The sequence below is a fragment of the Calidris pugnax genome, unplaced genomic scaffold (genome assembly GCF_001431845.1).
Source record: "Calidris pugnax isolate Ruff unplaced genomic scaffold, ASM143184v1 scaffold178, whole genome shotgun sequence".
Taxonomy (NCBI): Eukaryota; Metazoa; Chordata; class Aves; order Charadriiformes; family Scolopacidae; genus Calidris; species Calidris pugnax.
The window spans coordinates 5,133,127-5,151,360 of record NW_015090986.1 but is presented as its reverse complement, the minus strand read 5'-3'; positions in this window follow the sequence as shown (position 1 = coordinate 5,151,360).

Here is an 18,234-nt window from a genome sequence, read left to right as displayed (position 1 = left end):
TCACAGAAAAAAAAAAAATCCAGGAAAACAAGTTACTTAAGCTTGGGAAGCATTAACCTACCCAGTCACGACACAGAGTAAGTACAATGTAACTTTTGAGACCAGATGAATATAAAATATTCATATTTAATTGTTGACAAATGAGTTACATGACAAAACTTTTTTACTTTTTAATACAAGTAACTGGTCAAACAATTGTAAATACTGAAGAAGTCACGCCACATTGGTGAACAAATGTAAAAGCTGACTTCTCAAATAAGCTAAAGAAAACGAATAATTGACACAGTTCTAATCATGTACAGATAGATTTAACCTTACACTATAACACCAGCCAACACACTCAAGCTTCTAGGAATGAATTTTCCAGACAGCTATATCCATCATGAGAATTTTACAAAGGTATTGCTTTTTTAATATTACATGACAGTTTAGATAAATTTTCCTTTAGGAAAACTTTTGTATGTTTAACTTCCTCATTTCTTTATCTCATGCATTGTTAATGAGCTAAAGTTAATAAACATTTGTTGTGATTTCCTGGTATTATGTGTTGTCAAGACATAATTCTGATTTATTTAACTTTTTTAAGCCACATGAAATTAGAAAAAGTAAGGATTTCCCTAAATATTATGCAATTCTCTTTAAATTAAGTATTAGTTTCCAAAACAAAACCTGATTAAAAAGATAATGATCATTATATTTGTATTTAATTGTAGAGAGTATCTAAATTGCATGCATGAGTTTCCAAATGCACTCCACATCACACATGAGCTTCCAAATACATTCTACATTTTTTTGCCAATACACGAAAAGTGACATTTACAACACTTCAAAGGGAGCCAGGTAACTTCTCTTACGGAAGCTGGTAATGAAATGAGTGTTTGAAAAATAAGTGCCTGTAAAAATGGATTATTTTCAGAGTCTTCTCCGAGTTCTGCTAGGTTCTCAAGGATTCCTGGACTCAGTCTAATGCCTCAAGGGTTAAATAACATCTCAACCATGATACAGGCTTTGCTGGTTTTCCTGCCTATTTAACTTTCTCACTATTTGATATGGTCAGCTTTTGCATCACAACAGTTGCACATTATGGGTTACCTCCCTATTACCATTTTCCTCTTAGGAAATGCAAGATAAATGGTCTACTGAACTTGAAAAACAAAATGCTATGCATTGACTCAGCCTTCTAGGACAAAGCATTGTTTGTGCTACCTTTGACACAGGCTCCTCTGGGTTAAAATTATAGCTTATTACAGCTGGAATGTCTATAATGCTGTGCTATAACGTGCCATGTAAAGATGGAGGTGCACTGGTCCTGCTTTGCTGTATGGATAGCCAGAGTAGAAAGGAAGGCATTTGGTGGTTTTTATCCAAGTAATCAGAGTAATGAATGCAGAGGTCTTGGCAGGAGTATCATTCATTAACATGAACAGCAAGCAGCAAATTCTTAAAAGAAACAAAAAAAAACAACAAAAAAACCAACCCTAAATACAGAATTATAATCTTACACCTGTATTGCACCCAACACTTTGAAGCAATTTTTGATAACAATAGGAACTTAATTAGGCAGAGTGAAACATAAAATGATCTGCTTGAAACATGACAAGGAAAAAAGATATTAGCCTAATTTTTTCACCTCTAAATGACTAAATGAGTGGCTGTGTTTATGGGCAAATTGTTAAGAACTTGGTACAGCCAGAACCTAGCAGACACTAAAGCAGCTGTTAGAGTCTTACAGGAGTGCCTACACAAATTGTCACACATCCATTTATGTGGAAGTCCATCACACTATAAGACAAAACCTCCACAGTTGGATCAGCTCTGTAAAGAAAATTTATCTTTTACTAGACTGATGCCAAGTGGGACCAATGAGTCATGTGGTTTGTACAAAATGAGGGCTTTGGCTTCCCCCTCATTTTAATACATGCAGAAAATGACAAAGAGAACATAAAGCATCCACAAGCCCTGCTTTACTCATTACCCTATGCCTTGCTCAGAAAAAAATCCAAACTTGGGTCCTGTGAGGGTGGAATCCAGGCTGGAAATTGCTGTTGCTTAATGTGCTGGCTTTTCACTTTTTAGTGCTCTTTGGCACTGCCTTTTGCTCATCGAGCCTTTGTTTGAGCCTGAAACCCAGCCGGGGAGGAAAGGGGAATGGCGTTGCTTAGCAACAGCTCTCTTTTTGGTCAGGTAGCACATGGTTATGGGAAAAAGAAATCTGTAAATTCAGTGGATTTGGGTCCTATCCAGGAATTTAATTTTGTTTTCCAGAATCAGGCTTTTCCCTTACAAAAATCTTGGACTGTCTTGATTCCTCAAAATCTAAAGCGTAGAAACAGTCAAACAACAGCATCCTGTAAAGAACAGGCAATGCTAGCCTAAAGGTGCATTTAATTCAGTTCTTGTGCTGTATTTACCTTAGTATGCACTTCAGAAGGATACTTTCTAATTAAAGAGTATTCTGAAAATATACAATTAATTTATTTCCTTTTATAAGCTGGTTTAATTATATGAGAATAAAAATCCATACCTAAAAATTAAACTCAACCTCTCTTTTAAGTAGTAGGACACTTAGATATTTTATCTGCTTTGTGTTAGTAGGGCTTTGATTCAGCTTTATGTATTTATTTATTGAATGGAATATATGAGTAGATAGTGGTAAGGATTCCCATCTGGAGAATAATTCTTGTCTCTACATCTCTGTACTGTCCACACACCTGTAACAGAGGGAGTAATAGTCTTTCTCATGTAAAATGTAACATTATTGTATTGATACAACTTTAAAAAAAAAAAAAAAAATTAAAAAAAAAAATATATATGAGGATTGGAGGTAACCACAACAGCACCAGAATTTGTAAAATCAGTTCCCCTAACTCTGAAGAAAATAATATTACTATTTGATCCATCTACTCTTAAGCAGAAATTGCCTTATTTTTCAACTTTGCTGCCATTTCAGAACTCAGAGAAAGAACTGTTGCATCTCCTGTACAAAATGTATTCTATTCTTGAGTCCAATTTAAATTTCAGAAGCAAATAGAACCATTGTATTTCTGAGCATATGGGAGTAACTTTCAATGTTGTTTGATTAGGTAAGAAAATTAAAACACAGTAAAAACAAAAAAAATCCCTTACATGACTTGACTGTTTTGAAGAGCCCCATAGCAATCAGATAAAAGAGGAAGAAGAAAACATCCCAAGAAAGTGGTCAGGCTGGGTTTGTCTACATCCATACTGTGTGAACCTAAGTCTCTCTCTGAATGTGTCCTTTGTGGAGAATACCGCATCATGACTATGTCTCTCAGATCAAATTATTCAGGTTTTTGCTTCCTTGCTGAAGTAGACTTTTCAAGGACCGTAAAATACAGTCTGAGTAGTTCTGTACATATGTGCAATCAACATATGTGTCTACAGTTAAGCTCCATATGGTAAGTTATAGTCGTGGTTCTTGGATCCTAGAAAGTTTGGATCAACCCACAAGTGGAAAACGTAAGATAGGTACTGTAAAATGTTATTAAGGTTCTCTACCAACTCCTCTTCACCATCCAATGCATTACTTCTAGACCGTGTCTTTCTTAATATAGGAAAAAAGATTAATGAAAGTAAGGAAAAATGCAATTTTTGTCTTGTACATAGCCAACCAGTGATTATGAGTATAGAAAACAGAAAACTTAGGGCTAGGAAATAATATTTTGTCAACAGATTTATCTTAAGAAGATAATGGAAAACAGTATTTTTTGTTGAATCATATGCGAACTTATTAGGATTGTTATGAGTAGATAGAATATTAAGATTATATATGAACCAGTGCTGCCTAGTGAACAGTTTCAGCGTTGATCTAAACAGACTGAATGGGACAAAAAGGTTCTCAGGGGGTTACAAACCTATCCATAATGTATCATTATTCCCTCTGCATTTCATGGCTGTGATAAGTATGCTTTTGGAACTGCAGTGTGACAGAAGTGGACCATATGAAATTGATTCACACCTTAAGGCTCAGTGGATGGTTCCAGGGAAATTACACACTTCATTACACATAAGCACAGAGAGATGAACAATAATGAAGTGCTAATATGCAGTGGCCATAGAGTACTGATTATCAACATAAATAGTAGTTTAAGAAAATACTTATTTTTTGTGGATGACTAAGTAACAGTCAATTTAATGAGTTTAGCTAACTCTTGAAAGGAAAACAATATTATGAAGTAATATTTAAATGAAGACTATTATACATGTTGAAAAATCACATATATTAGAGATACAGAAAAAATCTACCTAGAATACAGACAAATCGCGTAGAGCACCTCTTCATAAGGGAGAGGTGATCTACAAATAAAGTGACAGCATTCATGTGGGTTGCCTTTTTTTTTTTTCAAATGCATTCACTTGCTAGAGCTACATTAAAAAGTGTCTTCTGTTTAATAAATTGTGATATAATGTGTATTTTTTTTAATTCCATTTCATTGTAGATGTGGCAATCTCAAGGCAGATGACAGTAACCTCAGCAATATTTTGCACTAAAATTTCTACATGCACTCACGTTTTTAATTAAATTATCAGATGGTGATACATAACTCAGATATAAAAATATGTTGGTAAATCTAGAATCCAGCCAGCTGAAGTTTTAAGGATGGAATTGCCTAAAGAGATTAAAGGATTTAGGTACAAAAATCTAAGCTGAGAAAGTGTCTAAAACCTTTTAATCTCCTAGGAAGTGTCAATAGAAGTTTATTCTATATAATCTACTTAATTGCTTTGTCGTGCTATATGCAAGAAAAGTGACATGTTTCTCCATCTCCAGAATACCATGGTAAAGAAAATAGTTAATCACAACCCTATCATCATTTTTGCAATTTTCTTATTTCTGGCAGCACATGTGTGACTTCCCTTTGCTGGGTGCTATTGTGGTTGTGTCCAGGTTCTGAGGTGTATTGGCTGCAGACCTTTTAGCACTCTTAAATGGAGAAAAAGCAGAAATGGGACTGAGTCAGCAGAAAATCGAGAGAGTCTGGAAGTCTATTTTCTGCTCTTGAAAACACAGTGATCAAATATTGATCAAGTATGCTGGTGGGAGAATTTTGTATTCTCATTTTAAGTCATATTTAATTCCTGATGCCTCATAATTATTACAATAATAATTAACATTTTCAGCAAATGGGAATAGAGAATCTAGTCCTCAAGCATTGAAAATCCTCATAGCTCCACAGAAGTGAATAAAGAAATAGATCCTTTCCCCAATAGTTTGGCCATTATCCTTCCCTTTCCTTAATTGTGTTGGCTTCTTCCTTTTATAATCATATTTCTCTCCTGGCAAAACTTAAGATTGAGACAGTCCTGGATTTTTTCTCCTTTTGCAGCTTATTAATTATCTCACACAGATACACAGACTCAAAGACACACAGAAACACGGACACACAGACACACACTCTTCCACATAGCAAAAGCTGATTTAGGTGTAGCTCTCCATAAACTTAACAATATGTGTATACACACGGCACCATTTTTGACTAGGTAATGATTCACAGAGCCATATGACAGAATTTTCTTTGCTTTAGAGGAAAACAAGTTGGCACATTTCAAGCATCTAGAAAACACTTTTCTTAAATATTTTAATATGGATCTATTAGGTTTGTGGGTTTTTTTTTTAAAAAAACTGATATAGAAGAGAAAAATTTAGAGATACAGATATCCAATAGGAAAAATGAATATGTACAGTAACAGAGTAATGAAAGACAGTTGTGAAGCTTCAAATATTATTTGAAGGAATCTACATCGATAAACTGTGGAAATATTCTATTATGTTGCAGACTTAACTTGAAGTCAGATACTGTATAACTAATAAAACAGGCCATGGGTTTCTTGGTGCATAAGCAGATCATTAATTACTTCTTCTTGGATTATGGGGAGGGGGTCTGCTCTCCATCCTTATCTTCCAGCTCAGGAGGCCGAACACCCTGGGAGTAGCTGGTCTGACTATTGAAGACAGAGGCAAAGAAGGCATTAAGTGTCTCAGTCTTCTCCTTGTTCTTGGTTGCAATGTTCTCCCCAGCATCCAGTAAGGGATGAAGATTGTCCCTGACCCTCTTTTTGTTGATGTATTTATAAAAACGTTTTTTGTTGTCCCTTATGTTAGTGGCCAAATGTATGGACATGCTCAAGGCCAGGCTGTATGGGGCTTTGAGCAACCTGGTCTAGGGGGAGGTGTCCCTGTCTGTAGCAGGAGGGTTGGAACTCAGTGATTTCTAAGATCCCTTCCAACCCATACCACTCTTATGATTCTATGATTCAAATGATGGCTCACTTTGCAATGTAGTTGCTGAAAAAATAGGGATGAAACCCTGTCAGAAGCTGGGGTTTCTGGATGTTCATGGTAAATACGGTGTATGCTCTGGTGCTTAAGGAACTATATTACAGATTCATGAAGAGGAGATATTAGTTCATTCCACATCCAAAGGTTTAGAGAGTGTCCTGGAGTCCAAGGCAATTCATCTTGCTGCTTTCCCTACAGCCACTGTCTGTTCTCATGTCCTAAAATAATGCTTTTTATAGACAGAAGGAAAAGCCTCCAATTTCAACTCATCAGGCTTTTGCTTGCTTGAGGCAACCAGAGTGTGTTTGAGAGGATACTACTTCCTTTTTCAATGGTCTGCTTTTTAATAGATTGACCCATGTCAAAAAATCCAGAATCGTCTCACAAGTTTGCTAAGACGCTGTCTGTTCTCACTTAAGGGTAAGAAGGAAATTAGATTAATTCCCATATTCTATCTGGAAAAAATGGAACCTCCTACTTTTCAGGTGGCTTGTTCATGTTTATTAGGTAGCCTATGTCATGAAATCTAGTGGTCATCTTATGTGCTTATGCAAATTTGGAGACAATTGTCATGGAAAGAAGTAAAGCTCCAACAAACTCAGTTTTTCACTGGAAATTACTGTCTCATGTTGTGTATAGTCAGGGAACAGAACCCATTAAAAAAAAAAAAAAAAAAAAAAGATGTCCTGAAGTATAAGAATTTCCTCTGGGTGAGTAATCACTAGGTAAAAGTAATGTCCTTTGCTTGGGCATTAACAGACAGGACATCTGACATTAGCATTAACAGGACAGTTAACAGCCTGTTAACTGTCTCCCAAACTCTGAATCATCAGACTTGTTTTTACACTTTCTCATAGGAGAATATAGTTGGAAATCCAAAGTCTAAGTTAAATCCAAAAGCTGAGTGTCCTTTTTGTCTGTCCTTTAAGGCACCTTTGATCTGCTTGTGTAAGATCACTATAAATTTTCTAAAATTATTGTATTTTTCTCCTGCAATTATTATAAAGCATATGATAAAAGAATTGAATCTGTAAGAGCCAAAGATGGAGTGGTAAGAATCCATCTGTGAAAACTACGTACCTAATCTGAATGTTAAGCTTAAAAAATGACAGAGAACAAATCTTACATAAATGCTTCCTTATTTAATTCGTTCTTTGACTTGGTCTTCTCTGCTTTTTTTCAGTGGTGTGGAAATGTTAGCTGGGACCCAGGATTGCCTCTCCAGGCAACTGGCAGTAGTCTCTGCCAATTTGTGAATTTGTACAACATAACAGAAGAAAACTTCAAAAGGAGTTTGGGTTGATGCTGCTTCTAGAACCACTGAGGCTCCAGAGGAGGACCATATGCTGGAGAGAGCAGTCCCAGATCTAGTTCCAAAATCAAGTGGAGCTTTGATCATGGAGGAGGTCTTAGCCTCCATGACATGTTTTCCTTCTGTATGTGTTTCTAAATTATTAAAATCCTGGACCTTTTGAGGTAGGTGTATATGTTTCTCTAGCCTTCCTCTTTTATATTTAATCTTACACACTTCTGGATCATCTGACCCATAGAGGATCTAAATCATAAATGCAGTCATCTCTATTTTGTTGTGGTCTGTCTACATTGAAATATATGAGAGTGAATGTTTCAGTAGCTAAGACTGATCTTCTGTCCTATACTTGTGCTTCATAGCTCAGTAGTCAAGCCATCCCCTGCAATATTATAAAACTTTTCCAAAGACATTCTTAAACCCCTGAGATCCTCTGTCATAGGTTATTGGCTGTATTGTGTCCCTGCCCACTGCAGGGGAGTTGGAACTCGATGATCTTTAAGGTCCTTTCCAACTCTAACCATTCTATGATTATCCACAGAAGACAGAATTACCTTATGCAGGTAATGGCACAGGAACTCTGCTATTTCTCCATAGCTGCTGAAGTCTTTTTTCCCTTCCAGTTTGTCAACCCAAAATCAACCGAGAGTCACCAGATGCATATCATATTTGCATGTCCCCCTTAGTCCCCCTTCCTGTTTTGTTTTCTGGAACGTCTAAAATTTTCTGTTTGCACCCAACTTTTCAAAGGACTTATTGAATCTTGTCACAATCAAGGGCTACTTTATACCCAGGTTTGCCTGTGAGTCATTTAACAATCTACAGCTCATGAACATACTTCCTGCTGTCCCTAGACTTCACTTTTATCATAGCTTTTTGAAAACCATTCCTTTGTTTTCTTAGTGCTTATATCTTGGCACAGTGTTTCCAAACAGAGCAGAAAATCCACAAAAATGGTTGAATATTTGTCTGTTTGCAACACTAGTGGAATTTATTACATCTTCCTCTTTTCCTACCTCCAGGTTTCACGTTTCCTGTGAACAGTGCAGGCCATCATTTTTTATTCTATTTTTTAAAGCAGGGAAGGAGGGAAGGAGGGAAGGAGGGAAGGAGGGAAGGAGGGAAGGAGGGAAGGAGGGAGCCTGGATTGTCATGTTCATCAGGGCATTGGGCAAGGAACAATAGCTAAATACTTAAGAAACACACTTAGGAAGAAAATTGCCACAGGTCTAAGAAACAAAGAGAGAAATAAGAAGAGAATGTTAGAAAACAAAAATTGTAAGAGCAAAAAAAAGAGAATAGAGAAAGGAAAAAGGAAAGAAAGGAAAGAAGGAAGGAGGGAGGGAGGGAGGGAGGGAAGGAAGGAAGGAAGGAAGGAAGGGAGGAAGGAAGGAAGGAAGGAAGGAAGGGAGGGAGGGAGGGAGGGAGGGAAGGAAAGGGCCAGCATTGTTTCATCTGTTATTGAACCCTTACTAAAATAAGTAAATGCATCAGTTCAGTTTCTGTTGTCCTGATTTTCCTTTCCAATTACGATGTTTACAATTAAACCTTTTGCTGGATTGCAAAATACTTTTTTGTGTTCACATTTCTAGAAAATTTATGTGAAATGATAACCAATGTAGAGCCTAAACAAAAAGTGTCTATTCCTCTCCAAACAATTTTCCCACTTGAATCCACCTATACCATAGGCTTGGAAAAAATTTTAAAGAATACCTCAGAAATATATAGCAACTGTATTAGTTGCTATATACACAATTTCTTTGTGGATTCCGCTAGTCCGGCCACACTCACTTGACAGTCTTGACGTAGCCTAACATTTGTAGCACATGCATGCAAGTAAAACTCAATAATGCCTCATTTTCATAGTAAGAGGACACAACCAAAGGAAATTAATTTTTAAATTAAAAATACTGGATATATTTATTGGTGTTCAGCTAGCTGCAGCCCAGTGTCCACAAAGAAGAAAAATTCCAGCTACTTGCAACCCATTGGCTTTTGTGTTTCTTTCACAAAATCCACATTCATAATGGATATTCTGAGAAGAAGTGTTAAATGACTAGCCCCATGGCTCATCAACTCTCATAAATATAGGTAAATATCACTCTGAAAACTTTCTTCTGATGATACAATTGCTTTAATGCATTTCTTACTGCTGTAAGACTTTTCCAGGTTATTTCACTGTGTCTGGTATAGTAGTTTGTTCTATAGGCTTGAATATTATTCATAGGAATGGATTCTCCAAAACCAGGTTTATGTCTGAAACATTCCATTAGAAGTGACATTTGTGCAGAGAAATTCAGATTTTTCTTGTTCTAAGACATCACTCCCCAAAGTTTCTGCTTGCAAAAGTGATGATAGAACTTGGAGTTCAAAGTGCTTTTGACTGAGTGCCAGGTATTTTGAGATGCCTGCAGCTGACACATCATTGCATGACAAATCATTTCCACTAACCCCTTTGGAGCAGCCCGTCAGTTTGTCTACTAAGCTCCTAGTTACTGGGAGATCACTTGAAGTTCTGAAGTGTAAGACATCATCCACAAGATGTCTGTGGGCAATTACCGGATATTTTTGCACTTGTAGATCTCTGAAGTTAAGTGTTTCTGTTTGGAAATGGGAAAATTCTCTAATTTGTGAAGTAGAGGTAACTTTTATCCCTCTTAAACTAGCATGTAATCATTACTTTTCATTGACTGCTATGACTATGTTGTTACCAAGATGCATTTGAAAAGTATACTTTCCTGTTAGAATGCATTACGCAGCACCTGTCCAGTGAGGGCTGAGTCCTAGGAGAAAAAAAAATACAACAAAACCAAAGAAAAAACTCCCTGCAATTGAAATATTGAAGCATAAGTATAGTTTTTGGGTCTGAAAGAAATATCGGAAAGATCATTTTTATCTTAGAAAATAATTTTTCATGTTCTGACATCATGCATTCCATATCAAAGGTTCCCTTAGTCATCCTAGTTAAAAAAGGAATACCCAGCATACTCCACATGTTGTTTTCTGGAAGTGCTCTACATTCTGATGTTTTTCTATAGGGAGTGCTGGAAAACATTTGAGGGAATCAAGATGAAATTATCTTGAAGTAGTCTTTTAATTCTGTAATGTCATATTTCAGAGTGAGTACCATCCATCTGATCAAAGGCACAGGGCTGATTTTTTGATGATCTTGGGTTTAGGTATTTTTTGTTTTGTTTAGATTGTTTTTGAAGGGTTTTTTAAATAACCATATTATTTTCCTGATTGCAATTTTTAATTTACAAACTATTATTCCTTTTATATAGGTATATATCTGCAGATAATTACCAAATTCAAGGGTTTGTTTGAAAGCTATTGCACAAAGAATGGCATAAAAAGGTGTCTCCAGACCTGTAGGTGATTTCTGAACAGCAAACCTACTCTGCAAGTCAAGTTCTTACCTTAGGGGTTGCACAGCTGCAGTTAATCTTGTGGTTCCCTGGCTTACCCAAATACTGCATAGTGCTGATGTGTTTTGACAGAAGCAGCCAGTCAGATTTCAAATTTGTTCGGCAAGAACTGCAACAGGTTTTTAGGGTTGTTGTTTTTTTTTTTTCTCATTAAATTCACTGAATGTAGAATTTCTTTTGATTTAATTGTGTTTTGTAGGTTTAGAGCTATTATAGGGAAATGCTGAAAAAAAAGCATAATAAGAAAACTCAGATAATAGAAAGCATATCACTTGATTACAGTTACATACAATTATTTTTAATAGATACAAGCACAAATATTTAGGAAAATTGTATTTGTATGTTTAATGACAAACTTTATATAGTTATGATACATTATTAAATGTTAAATATTATTACTTATTAATAATTTATCAAAATTATTATTAATTATGCTTGTGTTACATTTCTTATATAAATTATACTTAAAAGCAGAAAAAGTAGAATTAGAAATGAATATGGCTTATCAAATATTTCACTAAATATATATACTGCATATATCAAAGACATAAATCACAAAAATCCCTAAAAATACTAAAAATGGTTATCAGACCAGTTTTTATAGACTGAAAGCACATTCTGATCTTACAAGAACTCTCACTGATTGTCACTGCACCTTCTGATGTTTCTCTACACATTAGTTGAAAAACAATACCACCACCACCATAGAACAGATACTTGAAAGCAGCTGTCTCAGTAAGTATGCTTTTTAAAAGTTACTGTAATTTAAGCAGATCCAAATATATGCAAGGTCAATTTTTATCCTTTTACAACCTCAATTCTTTCCAGGTATCATACATTTAATATAGAAAATGCAGACTAAAATTGCTCTGTAGCTTTCTGATGCTCAGAACTGTCAGGTGCTGATCTCCGTAAGTATGAAACATACCTGGATAGAAACCAGAGTCACAGAGTTAGATTGCATTTTTGCAGAGCAAAATTAAACATGGGGACTATTAATTGCATTTCCTCAGTATTTCCTGTTACAAACGAAAAGATGTTAGTTCACAATATAACTCTAAGAATTGAAACAGTTAATAAAATTGCTATTTGCTTTTAGGAATTAGAGGGGAATGTAATACTCTGTAGATACATAGGCAAACGTTTTGCTTAATCCAAAGTTATTCTGAACGTGAAATATTTAGCAATTTGGAAATGTTAATTTTCAGGCAAATCCTACAATAATTCTGTATAAGAAATTGCATTAGTTAAGGATTTAGAAATAGTTTAAAATACACATAGATCCTGGTATAAAGAAATGAACCTTAGGTCATTTTGAAATAAAACATTCGGTCTTTCAGTAAGCATAAAGTTTTTAAAAACATTAAAGTATGCAAATAAGAAGTAGAGTATTTATCTTGAGAAAGGTAAAGTTTTAAAATATAATCAAGCTGAAATATTGTAAAGTGAGATTTACTGCAACAGTAATTTAAGGTAATAGCAAAGATGTCATTTAAGCAATTTGCAAACCGTATATTTCCCTGCTGTGTTTGCAAGATTACCTTGTGAATCATCAGGAGCTATAACTCAAAAAGCTTTTGATTTACATTTTCCTGAGACCTAAAGGCAAGAAAGGACACTACAGATAAGATTAATAACTTTATGAGCTACTAGCTTCAATAAAGAAAAGACTGCCTTTATCCAACTGGCTCAAGTTAGTTCCTGATACTTCTTGTAAGCTATCATGTAGATACACTATGTGGTAAAAGACTGTCTCTGGATCAGTTTGTGAGAAGTTTTAGTGAGGTTTGTACATCACATTTAAGAGTAAACTGGTAATTATAAATCTGGGAGTGCAGAAAGGGAAGCTTACAAAAACTCTTGGGAATGAACACAGTGTTAAAATAATTTTGACAACTGATGTGTGCTTTTCAAAATGGATTTTCCTTAACATTTCTGGCTATACCATGGGTTTATTTCTGTGGGACCCTGAATTTTCTGCTGAATGTCTGCCTCATTCCATTCAGGTTCAGCTCTGTCTACAATTACTGAAACATCTGGGTGCCTTCTTGTACTGTATTAAGTATTGTGGCTAGCATCTGTTCTGTACTTATTTACTCTCTTGTTTTTACTCAAAAAGAGAGAAAAAGGAACTGTGGATATTTGTTTATTTATTTATTTATTCTGGCTTTACGGAATCTACCAGAATGTGCTACTGTGAATTTACATTAGAAGTCAGGATCAGGAAAAAAGTTTATCCTGTGCCTGGAACAGATGACAGTAAGGATCTTCTCAGTCCTCAGTTCCCAGGGGAATCTCTCTAACTGCAGAAGACAGAATTTAATCTTAGAAAACGAATATACATTGTGGTAAATCAACAGAAGTGCTGACACCAGCTCTCACTGTAGGGTAAAAAATTATTTTTTCAGTAGGCTGGGCATAGTCTACTAAGTGCCATGAAGATAAGGAGAATCATCTGTAAATTGATCTATCTTCCGTATAACAATCATGTTAAAAAGGGAAAGCCAGGTGTGATGTTCTCAAGAAATTTTTGTTGTAGGGAAATGTGATGATAAGTGGGTACATGAAGTCCAACCATTTGTTTCAGTTCACATAACTTTCTTGCAAGTGTACATGTCATAGAAGAAAATAGGTTTGTTCTAAAAAATAGCCTGTTTTTTTTAAAAAAAAAAAACCTGCCCTTATGAATACAAGCTATGTTAAACGCTTATGCTAGCAAACGTGAACAAGCAGTCTTCTGAAAACAGGTTTCTTATTGACATTTACAATACTTCTACCTCTGCTTGGACTGGAAATAATACAATGAATCCTGCAACATCTTTGAATAATGTATTCCACCATGACTGGCTGCTTAAACTCACATACTTTGATGGCGCACAATGTTTGTACCATCCCTTTTTATGTTCCTGCAATTCAAATTCCTCATTGTTCAATTTTGTACAATTCCTTCCCATTCTTGGGTACGAAAATACACTTACAGCATAAATATATAGATTATATTCACTGGAATCTAGAAATCTCTGATGCTCATCTAACTCCATTATGAATCTCCTCTGCAGACTCTATGAGGGCTTAGTATTGCTTTCAGATGATCTAATCCTCCTGCAGGAACTGGGTATGACAACAAATCTCTCCACTTCTATATAAAACTCAGACTTTCCTTTCTGACCCTGCTTCTCAAAAACTGTAACCCATTTAAAATTCCTGCTATTCTTACTACTCCCTGTCACAGAAGTAAATAATGCAGAAAAATATCACTTGACAAATGAGGTGCAGAGATATTGCAGTGATGGATTTGGTGCAAGAATCTTCTTGCTCATGTTGAAATGTAAATGCAAATAATTGTGTTACCTACAGCTGGTAAAACCTACATCTTTCAACCTTTTCCTGTCCCCACATGTCCAGCATCCACTTCCCAGAAAGCAAAACTTTTTTATACCTGTCTTAATAAGAAAAGAAAGCCAAGAGATGGATCCTTCAATTTAAATTTAAGCAGTGTGCTGTAAGATGTTCTAATCACCAAAGGACTTTTAAGTACAGTGATTTTGAAAGGAACTGTGCTGTTACAAGGTTTATGGAACTGGCAACAATATAAAATCTGTGTCCTTGCACTGAAACGTCCCCAGGAGTGGGCTTTCCTGAGTTTACTTGAATGATAACCAAACACATGATGGGGCAAAACTTCCCTTTTTAACTGAGTTTCCTCTTCTGACTTCCTTATATAAGGGTACTTCAAGCAGGGAATCGCAGGCTAATGTTTGAATGGGATCTCAAAAACCTCGTATATTGAGTGAAGCACAAACCAACAGTAAACACTGTGAATTACTTAGTCTGTTAAAAATAATGTTAGCGTTTTCCTTCTGAAACACAGACTTGGTGGAACTTTGTAACCTAAGTCTTCACGTGGGATTCAGGAAGTAGAACAGTGAACCTTCTTGAGCAAATTAATGCTTCACTTGCAGCAAACCAACAAACAAAACTTTCTGTAGTGTGTTAAGCCAGTACTGAAAGACTGGGGGAAAAATCCGCAAGATATTCTGTTGTGATAAATATTAATAATTTATTTCTCAAAGTCACTGAGCTCCAGTGTCAATAAGATGTAACCAGGTATCTCTAGACTGTTTAAATAGAAAGAAATACTTACATTAATTTCACTCACGTTCCAAACAATTAGTTGAAAATAACCACAACTGTCCAAGAAATTGAAAAGGAAGACAGTAACTGTGGGGAAAAAGAGGATTGGAACTTAAGTTTTCAAAAGATCATTATAAATTTTATTTAAACTATAAGGTACATATATTGATCAAGAGAAATATTTTTTTAGTTTATTTTTTGTATTGTGCTTGATTTTTTTTTAATTGCAGCCATTTAGGTAGAGAAACTACACTAACTTTCATATTATCTAACAAAAAGTATCACTTGATTTCACACTACTAATATATGCCCTATAAATTTCTTTTGAATGATATTGTTTTTAAAGTAAATCCATATTGTAAAATCACCTATTGCTATTAATCTGAAGCTTGTTTATTTGTTTTTGTATATAAGTAGAATTAATATTTGAATACTGCTTTTTAAAAGCAATTATCTATCTAGCCATCTAATTTTGTAAAATAAAGCCCTGAGACCTTGCAATTTTTATGAGACATACATGAGTTTTGAAATTAGTTAATTGTTGATTGTTAATTGTAAATTGTTAATTCTATATACAAAAGTTTCCAATAGAACCCCTATCCAGGAATAAAATTCACATTGTGAACTGAAACAACTCCTCAACACTCCAGACATAAGATACAGATTTCTTAGGTAACTACGTAATTTTCCAGAAAACAATTACCAAAATATAAAGCTTTAAAAAGTTAATAAAAAGGTCATGTAACCAGAAAAAACTGTGAAACAAGTTTATCCATCTCTCCCTTTACACATTTCCTTTTTTTTTATGTGGCATAAGGACAATAAATAAAGTTCAAAAGAATGTCAGGAAAAGTTCACTGGTTTAGTTTCTAGTTAAAATACCCTTGTGAAATATTAATATATTTTCAAGGAAATTGTTGTTTAAGTTTGTGGTCTATAAGATTTCCAAAGAGGTTTAATAATAGTAGAAACCCTAATAAGAAAATTTTTGCAAGTGAAAATCTCTCCTTCACCCACTTCAGAAAAAGAGAAAGTACTGTTATAGAAATCTCCCTTTGCATGGGGAAGCTACCCCTCTCTTTCCAAAATCACCTGGAGAATTCCTATAACCATGCATTACCTGAAATTCAGGGCTTTCTGGACTCTTCAACAGATCATACACGGGAACGTGCTGTGTTCCCATGTAAAGAGCCATTTTTCAATAAGTCAGGTTTCTGGATGAAGGTGGTGGGAAAATGGAACACGCTTTTATCCTAGAAGGTAAGTAATACAAAGATAATATTTTACTCGTGATGTCACTGTTTTAATACTGTTATAAGTGATCAGTTTCAGAGGCCTATAATTTTAGGCACTATATTTATGGAAGGACATAAAACGTATTGAAGCTGACAGTAGTAAAAGAACCGACTTGAAATCCCAGACTGAGAACACCATTCTCATCCAGGAACTAGCTGGGAGAAAGGTATTTTAATGAGAGCAAGACAAGGGATTTGTAGAGTCATATCCATTATGACCCTTTTCTCTCCCAAGTGTTCAAAATATCATACTAATTTTACTGAACTTATTTGTTCTTCCTGTACTTTTCTGAATTTTCTGTATTTAACATTAGCACAAGACTGATCTTCTCTTAAAAATTTCAACTTGATTAAAATCTGTGGAAGAAGACTGTTCTCACACAATTTCCCTTGTGGAATGGAGAGGTTAAAAGGTCACAACTAGACATTGCCAACTAATTTATATGAGTAAAGTTGCTGAAAAAGGCAGGAAAAAATCTTTTTATTGAGCCTCTAATGTAAATGTTTGGAATGTGACAATGTCTATATGGCATCTCTAACCACAGCTGTAATGGCCAGTAGTACTGGTTTCACTTTCTTTCCTAGATTTCTGTGAATATTCCAGACAAGATCTCCTCTATTCTGCTATCCTCACTAGTTAGCATTATATCTAAATTTTGTGTGATATTCATCTCTGACAAGGCAGAGCTCTTTGAGAGCCCTGTACTTGTACTGTACTACAAGTAAAATTGAAACAATTGATATGGTGATGGGCAATGAATCTCACATAATTTTAGTACAAAGAAATATTTTCATTTTTTGGATCCAGAAAATAGTCTCCTGTGGAAGGAGAGGAAGTTTTCCTCCTCTGCCCCTTTTTTCCCCTCTCTTCCTCTTCCTTCTTCTTCTTCACCTCCTTTTTCTTTCCTTTCAATTTCACAGTTTTCTGATTTAGAGTTGTGCTGAAATACTAGTATGGTTTATTGATTGGCAGCTGTTCTGTGTGGATAATGGCTAAAATTACTTCTGTGTACTTTAGCTCTCTTTTATGAAGTGATAAATCTTGATTAAATTAAGTTTGCAAAGTGTATGAGAAATTGTTTGAGATCCTGGAAAGAAAGGAACCCTAGATGTACTAAAACCTACATAATTATCAGGTGTCTTCTGGCGACCATGTGCATAAAAGGGAGTTTTGAGAATGTATGCATCACTGGTGCTAACACTGGTATAATTCCACTGTTGATGACTTTGTATTAACAAGATTCCTGTGGATACAGGTGTCATGTAATTTAGTCTTGGTTTAGATAACATGTCACTAGCCATAGCAGCTTAGCAGTTTTCTTTGTTCCTGTTTATACCATGTGTTATCAAAAGCAAGTTTTTCTGAACTGAAAAAACCCGACAGGAAACTAATTAAAATCTTATAGCCCATAAATTAGATTCACTTATGAGCTATTTCTGGGATTATACAGATTTTTTCAGCTATCCCTGAATTCTTCTGTCCTTGGATAATTTGGTTTTCCAAGGCCTTTCCAAAGGTTTGAGTAACCAGTTTTAAAACATGCCTACTCTTACTAGTCAGAATTCAGAAACTAAGATCACATTGCTTATATTTCAGTTACTCCTACCTTGTTACCTTGAAGGAGAATATTTGAGATGAGAGATGCTGTGGCAGTTTCATACCTCATAAAATTCTTCATTGGGCTGAAATCCATTGTGAAAATTAGCAAAAACAACACTTGAAACTCCTTTTGGTGAAGACACATTCTAAATTGGGGGGGGGGGGGG